This window comes from Aegilops tauschii, chromosome 4 (genome assembly GCF_002575655.3).
Source record: "Aegilops tauschii subsp. strangulata cultivar AL8/78 chromosome 4, Aet v6.0, whole genome shotgun sequence".
Lineage (NCBI taxonomy): Eukaryota > Viridiplantae > Streptophyta > Magnoliopsida > Poales > Poaceae > Aegilops > Aegilops tauschii.
Window position 1 is genome coordinate 374,244,027 of NC_053038.3, and position 13,664 is coordinate 374,257,690.

Sequence of the window (13,664 nt, forward strand, 5' to 3'; positions counted from 1 at the left end):
ACACACGCACAAAGAAAAGCATCGTGGATGCGGTACGGTTGCCAACATACTGGATCACTCGATGAAGATGGAAGTTGTCGGCGTTGTAACATGGACGCAGTTCGTCCACGACGGCCAGCACGCGCTGACGACCTGGATGTTCTCGACGATCTTGCTGGGGTTGGGCCGATGCTAGGGACGCAGCTGTCGTCGACTCAGCGGTAGGAGCCGTCGTAGACGACATGAAAGACGATGCCGAGACTAAATAGGAGGAGGAGGATCTCCTAGGTCGTCGTAACCACCAGGGATAGAACGCCCGTGATCTTTGCCTTCCTTGGTTGAGGAGAGGCAGTACGTGCTCCTAAATTAAAGGGATAGGCTTCCCACGCTCGAGTTTTTTTTTGTAGATTCCGATCCGGGAATTGTGTAACAAATCGCAGCTGCTCCTCTCTTTGAGCGACGAGGGGCTCGTTTCATGTACTTTTTTTCTTTTCTTTTTCATATTAGAAAATTTTGATATCAAATAATTATTTCAACTCAAACAAATGGCCCCAAATTTTTTTCACACAATGGGATGACCATGGACATCATGCGTGCCAATTCTCATCGATTTCCGACACTCGATGCATTTACTAGGATTTTGCCGGCGAAAAGAACCCGAAACGCTGCCCGGACGTGACGCAACGTTCGTTCGGTGTCAGGAATGGCTCACATGTTGCATGGGGGCCTACATTGGGCATCCTCACATGGTGCCAAAGTTTGGTGCCATTTCATGCAGGCCAGCACATAGCACATGTGCAATCACCATCATTCGGGTCTGCCGGAGGGGGAGCCCGAAGGACATTGTTTTTCTAGACTCAACCAAATGGCCCCATATTTTTTACACAATGGGATGACCATGGACATCATGCATGCCAATTCTCATCGATTTCCGACACTCGATGCATTTACTAGGATTTTGCCGGCGAAAAGAACCCGAAACGCTGCCCGGACGTGACGCAACGTTCGTTCGGTGTCAGGAATGGCTCACATGTTGCATGGGGGCCTACATTGGGCATCCTCACATGGTGCCAAAGTTTGGTGTCATTTCATGCAGGCCAGCACATAGCACATGTGCAATCACCATCATTCGGGTCTGCCGGAGGGGGAGCCCGAAGGACGTTGTTTTTCTGGACTCAACCAAATGGCCCCAAATTTTTTTCACACAATGGGATGACCATGGACATCATGCATGCCAATTCTCATCGATTTCCGACACTCGATGCATTTACTAGGATTTTGCCGGCGAAAAGAACCCGAAACGCTGCCCGGACGTGACGCAACGTTCGTTCGGTGTCAGGAATGGCTCACATGTTGCATGGGGGACTACATTGGGCATCCTCACATGGTGCCAAAGTTTGGTGTCATTTCATGCAGGCCAGCACATAGCACATGTGCAATCACCATCATTCGGGTCTGCCGGAGGGGGAGCCCGAAGGACGTTGTGTTTCTGGACTCAACCAAATGGCCCCAATTTTTTTTCACACAATGGGATGACCATGGACATCATGCATGCCAATTCTCATCGATTTCCGACACTCGATGCATTTACTAGGATTTTGCCGGCGAAAAGAACCCAAAACGCTGCCCGGACGTGACGCAACGTTCGTTCGCTGTCAGGAATGGCTCACATGTTGCATGGGGGCCTACATTGGGCATCCTCACATGGTGCCAAAGTTTGGTGTCATTTCATGCAGGCCAGCACATAGCACATGTGCAATCACCATCATTCGGGTCTGCCGGAGGGGGAGCCCGAAGGACGTTGTTTTTCTGGACTCAACCAAATGGCCCCAAATTTTTTTCACACAATGGGATGACCATGGACATCATGCATGCCAATTCTCATCGATTTCCGACACTCGATGCATTTACTAGGATTTTGCCGGCGAAAAGAACCCGAAACGCTGCCCGGACGTGACGCAACGTTCGTTCGGTGTCAGGAATGGCTCACATGTTGCATGGGGGCCTACATTGGGCATCCTCACATGGTGCCAAAGTTTGGTGCCATTTCATGCAGGCCAGCACATAGCACATGTGCAATCACCATCATTCGGGTCTGCCGAAGGGGGAGCCCGAAGGACGTTGTTTTTCTGGACTCAACCAAATGGCCCCATATTTTTTACACAATGGGATGACCATGGACATCATGCATGCCAATTCTCATCGATTTCCGACACTCGATGCATTTACTAGGATTTTGCCGGCGAAAAGAACCCGAAACGCTGCCCGGACGTGACGCAACGTTCGTTCGGTGTCAGGAATGGCTCACATGTTGCATGGGGGCCTACATTGGGCATCCTCACATGGTGCCAAAGTTTGGTGTCATTTCATGCAGGCCAGCACATAGCACATGTGCAATCACCATCATTCGGGTCTGCCGGAGGGGGAGCCCGAAGGACGTTGTTTTTCTGGACTCAACCAAATGGCCCCAAATTTTTTTCACACAATGGGATGACCATGGACATCATGCATGCCAATTCTCATCGATTTCCGACACTCGATGCATTTACTAGGATTTTGCCGGCGAAAAGAACCCGAAACGCTGCCCGGACGTGACGCAACGTTCGTTCGGTGTCAGGAATGGCTCACATGTTGCATGGGGGCCTACATTGGGCATCCTCACATGGTGCCAAAGTTTGGTGTCATTTCATGCAGGCCAGCACATAGCACATGTGCAATCACCATCATTCGGGTCTGCCGGAGGGGGAGCCCGAAGGACGTTGTGTTTCTGGACTCAACCAAATGGCCCCAAATTTTTTTCACACAATGGGATGACCATGGACATCATGCATGCCAATTCTCATCGATTTCCGACACTCGATGCATTTACTAGGATTTTGCCGGCGAAAAGAACCCGAAACGCTGCCCGGACGTGACGCAACGTTCGTTCGCTGTCAGGAATGGCTCACATGTTGCATGGGGGCCTACATTGGGCATCCTCACATGGTGCCAAAGTTTGGTGTCATTTCATGCAGGCCAGCACATAGCACATGTGCAATCACCATCATTCGGGTCTGCCGGAGGGGGAGCCCGAAGGACGTTGTTTTTCTGGACTCAACCAAATGGCCCCAAATTTTTTTCACACAATGGGATGACCATGGACATCATGCATGCCAATTCTCATCGATTTTCAACACTCGATGCATTTACTAGGATTTTGCCGGCGAAAAGAACCCGAAACGCTGCCCGGACGTGACGCAACGTTCGTTCGGTGTCAGGAATGGCTCACATGTTGCATGGGGGCCTACATTGGGCATCCTCACATGGTGCCAAAGTTTGGTGTCATTTCATGCAGGCCAGCACATAGCACATGTGCAATCACCATCATTCGGGTCTGCCGGAGGGGGAGCCCGAAGGACGTTGTTTTTCTGGACTCAACCAAATGGCCCCAAATTTTTTCCACACAATGGGATGACCATGGACATCATGCATGCCAATTCTCATCGATTTCCGACACTCGATGCATTTACTAGGATTTTGCCGGCGAAAAGAACCCGAAACGCTGCCCGGACGTGACGCAACGTTCGTTCGCTGTCAGGAATGGCTCACATGTTGCATGGGGGCCTACATTGGGCATCCTCACATGGTGCCAAAGTTTGGTGTCATTTCATGCAGGCCAGCACATAGCACATGTGCAATCACCATCATTCGGGTCTGCCGGAGGGGGAGCCCGAAGGACGTTGTTTTTCTGGACTCAACCAAATGGCCCCAAATTTTTTCACACAATGGGATGACCATGGACATCATGCATGCCAATTCTCATCGATTTCTGACACTCGATGCATTTACTAGGATTTTGCCGGCGAAAAGAACCCGAAACGCTGCCCGGACGTGACGCAATGTTCGTTCGGTGTCAGGAATGGCTCACATGTTGCATGGGGGCCTACATTGGGCTTCCTCACATGGTGCCAAAGTTTGGTGTCATTTCATGCAGGCCAGCACATAGCACATGTGCAATCACCATCATTCGGGTCTGCCGGAGGGGGAGCCCGAAGGACGTTGTTTTTCTAGAGTCAACCAAATGGAATTTTGAAAATAGAATGAAAATTATATTTAAGAAGTGAAACGGAAGACAACATACATTCATGGAATTTTGATTTTTATAACTATAATAAGAAATAAAATACAAAACATATACTTCAATTTTAAAACTCTAAGAAGAAATAACATAGAAAAAATATATTTGATATACCTTTTTTGAAATAGAAAACAGAAAGATATATTATAATAAAGATGAAACATATTATATTGCATTTTTTAATTTTAATAGTCTGAGAATAACTGAAAGAGTAGAAATATATTAGATTTTAAATTATTCTACATATAAAAGAAAATAAATATTTGATTGAATAAGTCAAATATAAGACATTAATTTTTCGTACACGTTGAATAAGTGAAATATAACACATTGAAGCAGCTGGGTTTTAAATGTGGTAATAATCTGCGCGCGGGTGAGGCTGGCCTGGGACGGCCCACCCGAATTAGGCCCAAGCGAGCGTCGCGCCGGGCACATCCCAGCGGTGCTGGGAGTTTAGTCCCACCTCGCCAAGCGAGGGGAGCTCGCACCGGTTTATATACCGGGCTGAGCTTCTCTTTTCAAGTTCCTTTCTAAAGCGGGCAGCACATTGCCTAACCCAGTCCGTCCCTTCCCAGTGGGGCCTACTAGCTGCCTATTATCACAATCTGGCGGGCCTGCATCCTGGCCCATTAAATGATTGGGTTGCTAGTCGTATGCTCGCCATTGAATTGTGTAGTATGCAGCTAGTAGGCTGGCTTTTTTTTGTCATATTTCAATTTTTGCATTTGCCACCATTATTTGTTGTTCTTCAAATCACCTCATAAAAGAATATAACACAACAATTTTTCGCACATTCATGAATTTTCTAACTGTCAGAACAAATAATACAGAAAAATATATATGAGATTCAAAATTATTTCAAAGATAAAACTAAAAAGAAATATTTTAATTAACAAGTGAAATGAAAGAGAATGTATTATCTTGCATAATTTGAATTGTAAAACTGTCGGAATTAATGAAAGAGGAAAAATAGATTTGATTTTCAAATATTTGAAATATATATAAGAAATGAAATACGTAAACATCATGGCAATGCACACATTTCCATTGCAACCAGTAATTTAGGCTAACTAGGATTGTTTCCAAACACAAATGTGAGATTATGATAACCTTGCAGGGTTAAGCTATGTATTTGAATCTAGAACCAAATTAACGCAACCTTAGAGTTGAAGAACTGGCTGATCCATATATCATTAATAATGCTCTATTTCCACTTCAAGCCAGCATAAACCTATATAACCAAAAGCCAGCATGGCCTGCAGTCTGCCTAACCCATCATCCTAGGCTTACAAAGTTCGTGAGCACCGCAAAATAACAGCAACAACTACTAAAACATCGCAACAAAGTAAAGGCCACATCTTCAGCAGGAAGTAGAGTCTTCTTTTTTATCCTCCCAGTCTTGCCACGTTGATTCTCCACCCCTGCTTCGCTGTGTACACTTCACTTGCTACTCGCTCTAGCAGTCTTGCTCCCACCTCCAGCACCTTTTTTGTGGCTCCTTTGTCTGCAAAATAGATCAATCAACAATCCTATTAGGGGCTACATTTTTCATGCAGAGAAATAACTATAGTTTTCCAGTACTAAAATCACATTTATTAGGGGCAACCAAACAGCTCACTGTAAATAAAACTAACATAATCTCAAATACTGAAGTATTCTCAAAGAACTTAGAACATAGTATGCTATCAAACGGGTCCAAACTGACTCACACAGATAGACTAACTGAAGACACTGACATGCCATCACTCTGTTTTCTTGTCCTTCAACTTGTTGATGCGCTTTGAGTGACGAATGCCCATACGGATGTAGGTCTCCGCTTCAATCGGCATGGTCCTGTCTCCGAGCTGCGGGATCCCTGGACCCACAATCTGCACGTCCGCCGGCTGCTCCTGGACAACATCATCCTGCTCCTCCTCTCCAGCACTGTCGTCCAGCAGCAGAACAACCTCCTCTTCCCCGCTCTCATCCTTGCTCTGCTCCACATCTTCGCTATCACTCTCATCCTCGCTATGCTCCACATCTTCACTATCACTGTCATCCTTTCTTTGCTCCACATCACTGTCAGAGTGAACATTGGACTGATCAACCGGAGCAGGCACCGCGAGCAACACTCCGACAAGATCTGGCACTGGAATAGGAGGGGCGCAGCGGCGGGAGCGGTACATGTACCACCTCGCACGCTGACGCGGATCCGGGGAGTTCTCCGCTTCGTTCATAGCCCAAAGGAAAACCTGGACTAGAACAACTCCTCGAGCAGGACCAAACAACGATTTCTTCTCATTGCCCGTAAGCACTTTGATGAGACCCCTACCATGCTCGATGAACATCTGCAAGCTGGGAAACCAGCTGCAGATCTCCTCCACATTCGCCCTCTTCTCCAGATCGCCCTGACAGAACTTCCCAACTGCCTCCTCCCACTTTTCTTGAGCGCGGCGGCAATCACTTGCCGACCGCGACCTCCTTCCCTTCTTGTCCCCCATCGCCGGCGACGCCAGATGTGAGATTTGAGCTCATGGAGTGAATGGGGAACGGAATGCGATGATTTTTTCGACCACCTCTAAATCACCTCAGTTTTGGCACACATGATCTCTTGCACAAACAAAGCTAGTTTTCCAAGGTTTTATATTTTTTTGAATTTTTTATTAATTTATAATGCCCTCTAGACTGATGATTAAACCATCGGTCTATACCTCAAGGGGGCATTGTAAAGTATTATTTTTCCAAAATTTCTTTCATAGCCATGTTTGGCACATGTGGGTCACCATGTACAAGAAAATTTGGGTGATTTGGAGGTGGTGTAAAAAATCACGTATGTTGGCCCCTCCGGAATGCGATGATTTTTTCGACCACCTCCAAATCACCTCAGTTTTGGCACACATGATCTCTTGCACAAACAAAGCTAGTTTTCCAAGGTTTTACATTTTTTTGAATTTTTTATTAATTTATAATGCCCTCTAGACTGACTGGTCAAAACATCGGTCTATACCTCAAGGGGGCATTGTAAAGTATTATTTTTCCAAAAAAAATTCATAGCCATGTTTGTCACATGTGGGTCACCATGTACAAGAAAATTTGGGTGATTTGGAGGTGGTGGAAAAAATCACGTATGTTCAAAAACTGGCTTAAGTTAGACCAAATGGCCCCTCCAGAATGCGATGATTTTTTCGACCACCTCCAAATCACCTCAGTTTTGGCACACATGATCTCTTGCACAAACAAAGCTAGTTTTCCAAGGTTTTACATTTTTTTGAATTTTTTATTAATTTACAATGCCCTCTAGACTGACTGCTCAAAACATCGGTCTAACCTCAAGGGGGCATTGTAAAGTATTATTTTTCCAAAAAAAAATTCATAGCAATGTTTGGCACATGTGGGTCACCATGTACAAGAAAATTTGGGTGATTTGGAGGTGATGGAAAAAATCACGTAAGTTCAAAAACTGGCTTAAGTTGACCAAATGGCCCCTCCGGAATGCGATGATTTTTTCGACCACCTCCAAATCACCTCAATTTTGGCACACATGATCTCTTGCACAAACAAAGCTAGTTTTCAAAGGTTTTATTTTTTTTGAATTTTTTATTAATTTATACTGCCCTCTAGACTGATGGTCAAACCATCGGTCTATACCTCAAGGGGGCATTGTAATGTATTATTTTTTCAAAAAAAATTCATAGCCATGTTTGGCACATGTGGGTCACCATGTACAAGAAAATTTGGGTGATTTGGAGGTGGTGGAAAAAATCACGTATGTTCAAAAACTGGCTTAAGTTTAGACCAAACGGCCCCTCCGGAATGCGATGATTTTTTCGACCACCTCCAAATCACCTCAATTTTGGCACACATGATCTCTTGCACAAACAAAGCTAGTTTTCAAAGGTTTTATATTTTTTGAATTTTTTATTAATTTATAATGCCCTCTAGACTGGTGGTCAAACCATCGGTCTATACCTCAAGGGGCATTGTAATGTATTATTTTTTTCAAATTGTTTTTCATAGCCATGTTTGGCACATGTGGGTCACCATGTACAAGAAAATTTGGGTGATTTGGAGGTGGTGGAAAAAATCACGTATGTTCGAAAACTGGCTTAAGTTAGACCAAATGGCCCCTCCGGAATGCGGTGATTTTTTCGACCACCTCCAAATCACCTAAATTTGGGCACACATGATCTCTTGCACAAACAAAGGTAGGTTTCCAAGGTTTTATATTTTTTTTAATTTTTTTAATTTTATAATGCCCTCTAGACTGAGTGGTCAAAACATCGGTCTATACCTCAAGGGGGCATTGTAAAATATATATTTTCAAATTTTTCTATCATAGCCATGTTTGGCACATGTGGGTCACCAAGTACAAGAAAATTTGAGTGATTTGGAGGTGGTGGAAAAAATCAGCTATGCTCAAAAACTGGCTTAAGTTGACCAAATGGCCCCTCCGGAATGCGGTGATTTTTTCGACCACCTCCAAATCACCTCAATTTGGGCACACATGATCTCTTGCACAAACAAAGCTAGGTTTCCAAGGTTTTATATTAGTTTTTTTTTTGAATTTATACTGCCCTATAGACTGACTGCAAAAAATCACCATGTAAGTTTGACCAAATGGTCCCTCCAGAAGGCGGTGATTTTATCGACCACCTCCAAAATTTCCACTTTTTAAAATATATTAGAAATGGAAGATTCAATCTTGCTAACTTATGAACATTGACAAAAAAAGATTTTCAAAATTTTCTAATTCTTATAATATATTTCAAATGGAAGTTTCAATCACGCTAACTTATGAACATTGACAAAAAAGATTTTCAACATTTTCTAATTTTAAAAACATATTTGAAATGGAATATTCAATCATGCTCACTTATGAACATTGACAAAAAAGGATTTTCAACATTTTCTCATTTTAAAAATATATTTGAAATGGAATATTCAATCATGCTCACTTATGAACATTGACAAAAAAGGATTTTCAACATTTTCCAATTTTTATAATATATTTGAAATGGAATATTCAATCATGCTAACTTAAGAACATTGACAAAAAATGATTTTCAACATTTTCTAAATTTAATAATATATTTGTAATGGAAGATTCGATCATGCTAACTTATGAAAACCTCAAGTCAATGTTTTTTACTATCTATCCTATGTAGATAAGGCTTGTTCTTTGCACACACCATTACCAAGCACATGCCCACTGTATGCAGCATGTCTCATCAGTCAAGCAACATTGAAGCACCTACTGTGATCGTTGCAGCATCAGAATATAAACACTGCAACAAAGCATAGCTGACCTGCATCTAGACAGTTGATATACTTCAGAGACATACTAGATTAATTAAGTCTCTGCCATACTACTTAAGAGTCTGCCATACTACTTAACAGTTCACAAACACTTCCACCTTCCAGATTCACAGTTCACAACCATACTAGCGCAAAAGTTAAACATCATCAACTATACTGATGATTAGTACCACTACCAGCTTCACAGAGGGTGACTACATGGGATCCATAGCCTTCAGGAGGGCTGCATGCTCTGCCCTGATCTTCACGTCTCGCCCACTCGTCTTTAAAGCGCGTGCATGCGACATAAGGTGCTCATACATCCCATCCTTGGGAATTGGCTTAGTGGTGCAGTATGGGCACCTGAACTTGCCCCACTTGTAGTACGCCGCCTTCCCCTTCTCCCTGATCTTGTTGGCTTCATGCTCAATGAAGGACTTGTGGTTCCACTCTTCCACCTCATCTCCAGAGTTGTACTGCACATACAAATGATTTGCATAAATACATACTTCCCATTTAGAGTAATGTAATTAACAAACATCAAATAATTGCCATTTACTTGCCCGTTAATGAACAAACAAACATAATAGCCCATTTACAGCTAATTAATGCACAAACAACCGAATAGTTCCATTTAGAAGAATTTAATGGACAAACAACAGAATAGTTCCATTTATATGCATTCATATATGGTTTCATGAAAAAACATCACACATATCCCATTTACAGCTAATTAATGCACAAACAACACAACTTTCACAGGAATTAATTGAAAGTACAACAAAACTTTCCATTTTAGAATAATACAATGGACAAACAACACAATATTTCCATTTATGTGCATTCAGATATGGTTTCATGATCAAAGACCACAAATATGCCATTTAGAGCTAATTAATGACCAAACAACACAACTTTATGATATCAATGAATAAACTATATAGCATTCCAATTTAGAGGCATTCATATAGGGCATCATCAACAAACAACATCTCACACAGATTAATAAACAGACCAAAAACAACTTGGGGTTACCTCCTCGTCGTCGTCAGAATCAGACGGGTCGTCGAACCCAGCGATGTCCAGCTTCCTCTTGTTGCCAGCAGCTTCCTCATTCTGCAATATAAGTAATTAATTCAATTATACTACTAACTACATATAACATAGTATGCAAAGGTCAAGTAATCTGCAATGTGCTTCTAATAACCTAAAATGTTACTTTGACCTAAAATTATCCAAAGGTCAAGCATTCTACAATGATAGCTTGGTCAAACTAAAATTTTAGATCATGCTGACTGTGGTCCTTCAAACTATAATGCCAGACTGGGCAGCAACAATAATCTTGTGAGTGCTCAGGTCTGCCAGTTAATGGAGGTAGTACATTGGTTGACAACAAGTAATTGCATTTACTTCATCTGGCTCATGTAATGTACATAGTGGTGCATCAGCTGCCCTATAATCTGAACCTTATATTGGATAGTGACATTCATTCATGGAGTTATGCAACATAAATTTAATATGACCTGGTCATCTGGCATAGTTGCATGTCTAGCAAATCTACTTATGGTTTACTTTATAAGTACAGCAATCCTACAGATCAAAAATAAATCCTACCTACAATTTTAGTTTATGGATAATAAAGTGAAGCTCCTAACTATTTTGAAATTGTGCACTAGTTAAACGTACTGTGTTCATTTCAACAATTAATTGATAGACATCAAATGAACAAAGTAGGATTTTAACCTCATTTGTACAATATCAACTTTAATAGATACACTGGGTGGTGGCTCGGCCCCTGTCGTGGCCCACTGAGGGAATATGCAAAACAAATCTAACAACATATACATCATAGAACAAAATCTGAGCACATGAGGCAATCCAGATTCTAATATAAAAAACCTAACTCTCATTATGATCTCTCTAGCATTCAACCATGAATCAACTATAAAAAACCCTAACTCTCAAATGGGGTTCCCCATTCAATCAAAAAACCCTAACAAGCAGAAGGGGGTGCCGCATTCAATCACAAATCTACAATAAAAAACCCTATCTACTAAATCTTCTGCTTAACAACTACAACTAAGAGAGGAGGGGAACGAGAAGGATTACCAAATCCACCACCTGCTTGTCGCTCGCCTCCGCACCTGCATCCAGTGCGCCGCCAGACGCCGTCACCACCAGGTCCGGCACGACGGAGTCCGAGCCCACCACCCCTACTCCACCGGATCCGCCGCCGTAGCGACCGATCCAGCGACTGCGGGTGCAGCATCTCCCGCACTGCCGACGGCGGCCACTTCTTGGACGGCATCTGCCGCGGTGTTCGCGGCCTCGACCGCAACTCCGTGCGCAGTGGCGGCAGCGCCACCACCTTGCGCCATCGAAGCCTAAGAGAACCCACCGGAGAGAGGGAGGCGGTGGGGTTGAGCGAGTAGGTACAGTGGCGGGGCGATGGAGACGAGGGGGAGACGATGCGGCAAGGAGAGAGGGAGTGAGCCGATTTGGGGGGAAATGGTGGGGGAGATGCGGCCGGTGGTGGTTCCCCTCCCTCTTTATAGGATGTGACGTTTTTGGAAGTTTTCGTGCGCCGCGTGGCCGCGTGGCTAGCCCACGACCGCCGCCGCCCACGCCCACGACCGCCGCACGTGACAAGGGAAAACGAATCGCCCACGTACAATACATGTATACCCCCGGTGTACAAAAGTAATCGGGCCGATGCGGGCTTGTACAGGGCTGTACGCGCGCTCTCCGCGGGCATAAAAATACGATCGTGCCCCTCTTCACGAATCGTTTTTGACAGATCTCAGCCGTCCTTGTGTTTCTCCCCCTCGCGTTCAGCCCAGGGGGAGCACCGGAGCAGAAACGCCAAAAAACTCGTCCCGCAGAAATATTACACGGTTCCTACTAAACCGGATTTACAGTACCGCGAGACATTGGACATAGCAAATCACATACAAATCGTCAGCGGTCCTGCAAAATAGCATAAAACACCCTACAAATAAAATATAGATTGTAATTGGGTCATGCTCGCTCACCTATGAAGTTAGGCCAACTCCAACGCGCGGCCTCATCCTGTCCGCCCGCGTTCGTTTGTTCCAAAACAGACAGATGTCACGGCCCAACGCGCGACCGCATTCTTAAATTTTGTCTGTTTTGCGTCCGGCCCGCCCCATTTCCGATGCAAACTTACGCCCGGTTTGCGTCTAGACGGACGCCGAACGGACGGGCACGCGGTAGCTCCTCGCCCGCCATGGGACGCGTGGCGGCCGTCCACCTACCTTCACCGTCCAAATTGAATGCACATGCATGGCGGGGCCCGGCTGTCATTGATAGGGGCATGGGGTCACCGTCCTTCTTAATGTGGAAGTCGTGGACCGCCCAGTCCACAGCTTCCACTTCCAAGCCGGCTTGCCTCCTCCATTGCCGACACAAGCAAACCCTAGCCACCTCCCCGCCGCCCCGCTCGCCCACCTCACCGCCGGCGCCACGGGCTGGCATTGGATCAAGGGGAAGCACGACCGCGAGGCCAGCTCCTCCTCGGGCCAACGCCGCTCCAGCAGACCGCCTTCTCCGCCACCTGCTCCGCCAGCTTTCCAGATGGCGCCGCCAGCGGCAGGGCATCGCGACAGGCCATACATCCATGTCGATGTATGTCGTCGCTACTGGGAGACGGCGATGCCGATGCCCTGGGGAGATGTCCACCTGCCAAATAACTGGCATCTCTCTGTCGACCGCGTGTCGATCCCTCCAGTGCCCGCGACGCGCCCGCTGCGAGGAGATCAACCGACGGCGTCGACGCCTCCCACCGGATCTACTGGCGGACTCCAGGTACGCCATAGATTCGCCGGTATGGGACACGTGGCTCCGCGACGAGCACGACCAGAGGCGGCAATCCTTTTTTGCCGGTCGTCCTCCTAGCCCGCGCCGCCCGCGTCCTCCTCGTGCTGATGATAGCCCTCCCCAAACGCGGAGTCGTAGGCGTGTGGCGGCATCACACCGACGCCTTCTCCGTTCCCGTCCCTGCCACCGCCCCCGCCCATGACCGAGGAGGAGGAGGCCCGTGCTCATGAGGTGTGTTATGGAGGACTCCATGAACACGCACAATGAGCAGCAATGGTATGGCCTGGAAACCGCTCTGGCCCTGTCTGCGGCCGGAGACGTGGCCATCTCGGAGATGGACGTCGACGTCAAGGAGGAGGTGCCGGAGGAGGCGCCCATCGCCGCGTGGAACCCTCGTCTGGTGGGCCAGCGATGGAGCTGGTCGTGCACGGCGCCGGAGATGGCTGACGCAGTGGGT